At 32.3% G+C, this 5,853-nt stretch overlaps 1 protein-coding gene across 1 annotated transcript in view; it reads right to left on the reverse strand.

Moving 5' to 3' along the window:
• The window catches only part of LOC132043202 (photosystem I P700 chlorophyll a apoprotein A1), a 4,217-nt gene extending 2,962 nt beyond the window's left edge, over positions 1-1,255 (reverse strand). The window contains exon 1 of the mRNA XM_059433681.1: positions 1-1,255. This exon is cut by the window's left edge and continues 2,962 nt beyond it. The gene's annotated coding sequence lies outside the window, so the exon portion shown is untranslated.
• Positions 1,256-5,853: the final 4,598 nt, after the last annotated feature.

The following is a 5,853-nucleotide window of genomic DNA, read 5'->3' on the forward strand; positions in this document are numbered from 1 at the left end:
AAAAAATAAATAATAGACTAAGATTCTAAATAAAGGATAATAAATAAACGGGGTCTTCTTTTATTCGAAACGTCTCGTGATCTTCAACCAATTATGCGCTTCAATATAATTACCGGGAGTAAGCGCTATAGCCTGTTTCCAATACTCAGCGGCTTGATCAAACCAAGCCTCCGCAATTTCAGAATCTCCCTGTTGAATGGCCTGTTCTCCCCGGCCGGAATAGGTAGTTCAATTCCTTTCCTTAGAACCGTACTTGAGAATTTCTTACCTCATACGGCTCAGCAGTCAATTCTTTTGGTGTCCCATTTTGATCTATACCATATCTAATAAAATCTAATGAGATTTCTCATGGATCTATCCCAGTTTTAGGGTTAACCAAAAGAAAAATAGGTAAATTACATGAGTTTCAAACTGAAATTTGGATGAATAATCCGTTTATTTAGTTTTATCTTTTTTCCCACCTTCAGAAGAATAAAGCATAGGCTTTTCTACTAGTGTTAGAATTTTATGAAAGGTAACTATCTCGGTTTCATAGATAAATTTATATAGAATCTTTGAAAAAGACTTTCTTTCATAAGAAAGAAAATACTTACTATCTTTGGGATCTGATCCTACACCGCTGCTCAAGACTTTAGTGGATCGACTCTATTACATAAGTTAATTCCTAATTTTTATCTCACATCATGAGATAAGTACGCAGTTATTATTGTATCGGCCCAAAACCTCGCAAATTGATCTTTACGGTGCTTCCTCTATCTCTATCAATTAAAGCCTTATATCCATAGAAAAAGTTGCTAGGCATTTTTATTTTTTCCTATTTTGACTTCTATCAAGTTTCTTTCTTTGCTACAGCTGATAAAAATCGTTGTTTTAGACGATGCATATGTAGAAAGCCTATTTGGTTCTAGTAGTTACTTTACTAGATTTTTCTTTTTTTTTTTTTTTTTTCTTTCTATAGTGGAGATAGTCGCACGTAATGACAGATCACGGCCATATTATTAAAAGCTTGTGGTAAGAATGGGTTTCGTTCTAGTGCTCGAAAATAATATTCCAAAGCTTTCGTATGTTCTCCATTACTTGTGTGGATAAGCCCTATATTATAGAGTATATAACTTCGATCATAGGGATCAATTTCTAGTCGCATAGCTTCATAATAATTCTGCAAAGCTTCCGCGTAATTTCCTTCGGATTGAGCCGACATCCGTTACGGTCGTCATTCAATTGAAAGAATCTCCGTTCCAGAACCGTACGTGAGATTTTTCACCTCATTGAGGCTCCTCCATTATGTGCATAATGAGAATAATACATAGAATCAAAAAAGATTCAACGATGAATAATATTATGTGCATAATGAGAATAATACATAGAATCAAAAAAGATTCAACGATAAAAATATTCTCATTATGAACTCAGCAGGGCTAGTGTTTTTACAAGAAATCTCTAGCCAACCTTCCTGCAAGAGATTCTTTCTTAACATCAAGCCTATTGGGACTAGATAGAAATGATAAGATAACTCCAACAATTTCTTTGTTTTTAACGCCTCCTAATTTCCAGGAATTAGTCACTTCAATAGCCTTCGATGGTTATACGGGTATCCAAAGGACGAACGAGATGGATGTTTGTTGTCCCAACCATTCTTTTAGTCCCAAGCCCGCTAAGGAAAGGGCTGACTTAGAACAAAGTTTTCGTGTTGTTGATTCCTAGGTGTAGCGCTTCTTCCCCTATGCTGCCTATTAGCGCTAGTAGAGTAGGATTGACCCGTAATACAGAACCTCTAGGCGTAACCTTTCGCTTAATACTAGAATCAAGAATTGAAACATAGCATCTGAGGTTGCATTAATCGAGGATACACGACAGAAGGAATTGTTCTATTTCCAAACTTCACCTTCAAAAAGCGTAGATTTTTTTTTTCAAAAATTTTCTCGAATCACGTGTTTTTCTCCTCGTAAGACTGAGAGAAATGAATAAATATGAAATAAAAAAAAAAAGAATCAAATCGCACCATCTCTGTAATAGGTAAATGCCTCTTTTTCTCCTGAAGTTGTCGGAATTACTCGTAATAAGATATTGGCTACAATTGAAAAGGTCTGATCAATAAAATTTCCATTTATCCGTGATCTAGGCATAGGTAGCAATCCATTCTAGAATTCTTCTCATTACCTCTCGTGGGAAAAAGATCCCACAAAGAAAAGAATTGTATAGTACGAAATAACATAAAAACTTATTTTTTTTTAAAGAAAAAAACAAAAGATATGAATCCTCTATTCCAATTGTTCCTTTTTGACAGGAATCGATAAGAAATAAGAAATATTTCAAGGCGATTCGATTTCATACTAATGTAGTAGTATAGGAACTATTCCGATTTCGGTGAAGTTACAAATTAGAAGAACTCGAGAAATTTTTATTGAATCATGATACAAATTACAAAGAAGAAAAAAGATCGAATAATCATTCTATGATGAAAATAGAATAACTGCCAATTTTGTGTACATAACGGGTATAGACTATACAATCAAATCTAAATTTTTTTTGGAATTTCTATTCTAATAGAGGGGTAGGTGTTTGTTGTTGAGAACTCCGTATAGTCTATACCCGTTATGTACACAAAATTGGCAGTTATTCTATTTTCATCATAGAATGATTATTCGATCTTTTTCTTCTTTGTAATTTGTATCATGATTCAATAAAAATTTCTCGAGTTCTTCTAATTTGTAACTTCACCGAAATCGGAATAGTTCCTATACTACTACATTAGTATGAAATCGAATCGCCTTGAAATATTTCTTATTTCTTATCGATTCCTGTCAAAAAGGAACAATTGGAATAGAGGATTCATATCTTTTGTTTTTTTCTTTAAAAAAAAATAAGTTTTTATGTTATTTCGTACTATACAATTCTTTTCTTTGTGGGATCTTTTCCCACGAGAGGTAATGAGAAGAATTCTAGAATGGATTACCTATGCCTAGATCACGGATAAATGGAAATTTTATTGATCAGACCTTTTCAATTGTAGCCAATATCTTATTACGAGTAATTCCGACAACTTCAGGAGAAAAGAGGCATTTACCTATTACAGAGATGGTGCGATTTGATTCTTTTTTTTTTTATTTCATATTTATTCATTTCTCTCAGTCTTACGAGGAGAAAAACACGTGATTCGAGAAAATTTTTGAAAAAAAAAATCTACGCTTTTTGAAGGTGAAGTTTGGAAATAGAACAATTCCTTCTGTCGTGTATCCTCGATTAATGCAACCTCAGATGCTATGTTTCAATTCTTGATTCTAGTATTAAGCGAAAGGTTACGCCTAGAGGTTCTGTATTACGGGTCAATCCTACTCTACTAGCGCTAATAGGCAGCATAGGGGAAGAAGCGCTACACCTAGGAATCAACAACACGAAAACTTTGTTCTAAGTCAGCCCTTTCCTTAGCGGGCTTGGGACTAAAAAAATGGTTGGAACAATAAACATCCATCTCGTCCGTACTTTGGATACCCGTATAACCATTGAAGGCTATTGTGACTAATTCCTGGAAATTAGGAGGCGTTAAAAACAAAGAAATTGTTGGAGTTATCTTATCATTTCTATCTAGTCCCAATAGGCTTGATGTTAAGAAAGAATCTCTTGCAGGAAGGTTGGCTAGAGATTTCTTGTAAAAACACTAGCCTCGCTGAGTTCATAATGAGAATATTTTTATCGTTGAATCTTTTTGATTCTATGTATTATTCTCATTATGACCTGAAAGTATGGGGAAAAACTCACGTACAAAAACGAACAAATTCTTTTTGAAGACACCTAACCCGAAACCTTTAATCAAAAAAATTTCCGGAAAAACGGGGAAAAATGAAACTATGCGACTGGTCCTTACTTTTGGGTTTACACGGGAATGGAGAACATACAAACCGGGAAAATTTTTTTTCGAGCCCGGGAAAGAAAAACCCTTCTTTTCCCAAACAAATTTTTATGGCCCTTTCGTCAAATTTTTTTTTCCCATATTCCCCATAGAAGAAAAAAAAAATCCTAGAAAACTACTAGAACCCAAAAAGAGCTTTCCCTATGCATCGTCTTTAAAAAACGATTTTTTCGGGTGTAACAGAAAAGAAAGTCAAAAAAAAAAAAAAAAAAATTCTTGGGAAAACCCTTTTTTAAAGGATATAGGTTTTTTGAAAAAGGAAACACCTAAAAAAATTTAATTTGCGGTTTTAAAATTTAAAATTTTAATAATAAACATTTTCTCATGATGTGAAAAAAAGGGAAAACTTTTTGGTTTTAAAATCGATCCCCCAAAAATCTTGAGCCCATGGAATCCCCAAATAATAAATATTTTTTTTCTTATGAAAAATCTTTTTTTAAAAATTCTATATAAAATCTATGAAAAACCGAAATACCTTTCATAAAATTCCAACACTGAAATAAAAAACTATTTTTAAAAAAGGGAAAAAAAAAACTAAATAAAAGTTATTCATCCCCAAAATTTTAGTTTGAAAAATCGTAAACCCATTTTTCTTTTTGGGGGGCCCCAAAACTGGGGTAGATCCCCTGAAAAACTCTTTGATTTTTTTAGATATAGTATAGATCAAAAAAGACAAAAATTTTACTGCTGAAATAGTAAAAAAATTCTCAAAAATTTTTTTTGGAAAATTTAACTCAAATTTAAAAAAGCGGAACCCAACTGGGGGGGTTTCAAGGGGCGGGTTTAAATCAAACCCCTTTTAAAGAAATAACTATAAGCTTCCCCTTTTTTTTTGAAAACCCTAATTTTTGAAATCACGAGACATTTCAGAAAAAAAACCCAATTTTTTAACATTTTGAATTTTTCTATTATTTATTTTTATTTAGAAAATTTTGATATTTGTTTAAAATTTAATTTTCTGTTGAAACCCCTCAATCGGTTTCAAAACGGGTCTTCCCCCAAAAACAACACTAATTTTTCCTTCCAAACCTTTTATTTTACTTTTTTTCATCTGCTATTTTTAAAAGGAAAAAAAGTACAAAATAGACCTTTTTTTATTAAATTTAAACAAAATTCTTTTTAAAATAATAAAAAGAAAACCCCCCGTCAAAAAATATATATATACCGGGATTTTCTTAATTTAATGTTTATGGCTACTCCTGATTTAGATAAAAAAATTTAAAAACTTCTAGGAAAAAAAAGCTCCATCTAAAACTTCTATGAATATACACTGATTTTCACAAAAAAAATTTTTTTGAAACAATCCAAAAAATCAAAGGGTTTTTAAAGGATTCATCCCAAATATGGTTTAGATCAGACACTTTAATCAACTTTTTAAAATCATAATTGCTTTAATAAATAACAAAAAAAAGAGATAGGAAAATAAAAAAAAAAAAATATAAATTTCCCCTCCCCCTCTAGGTTCCTTTTGGCTGTTGGGGAAATTCTTTGTGTTGTCAGGAAAAGGGAAAAATTTCGCCAAACCCGAATTAAAATTTTTAAATAGATGTCCGCTTTCCCCTTTTTGAAAAAGAGGCCCAAAAACCAAAAGGGCCCGAACCCTTGGATCTGGAACCCATGCCATGCTCCATTTCGAAAAACCCCCTGTGGAGGGATCTCTCGGGAAAAATGCACTTTCTAAAATCTCCATCTCTTTCTTTAAAACTGGGTTTATTTTGATCTCATTTTTTTAAATGAAGCGGGGTTAAAAAAAATATTCCCATTAAAGGGAAATAAACCCCGAAAATAAAATAACTTCTAGTTTTTTCCGGAAAGGGGAATTAAAACAACCCCTATTTCAGAAATTTTTCATTTTTACAAATAACCCAGTTAATTTTCAATTTTTATAAGCAAGGGCCAAAAAAGGCCCTTTAAGGTTTTGCAATTTAAATTTCTTTAGGGGA

The sequence above is a fragment of the Lycium ferocissimum genome, unplaced genomic scaffold, assembly GCF_029784015.1.
Source record: "Lycium ferocissimum isolate CSIRO_LF1 unplaced genomic scaffold, AGI_CSIRO_Lferr_CH_V1 ctg21989, whole genome shotgun sequence".
NCBI lineage: Eukaryota > Viridiplantae > Streptophyta > Magnoliopsida > Solanales > Solanaceae > Lycium > Lycium ferocissimum.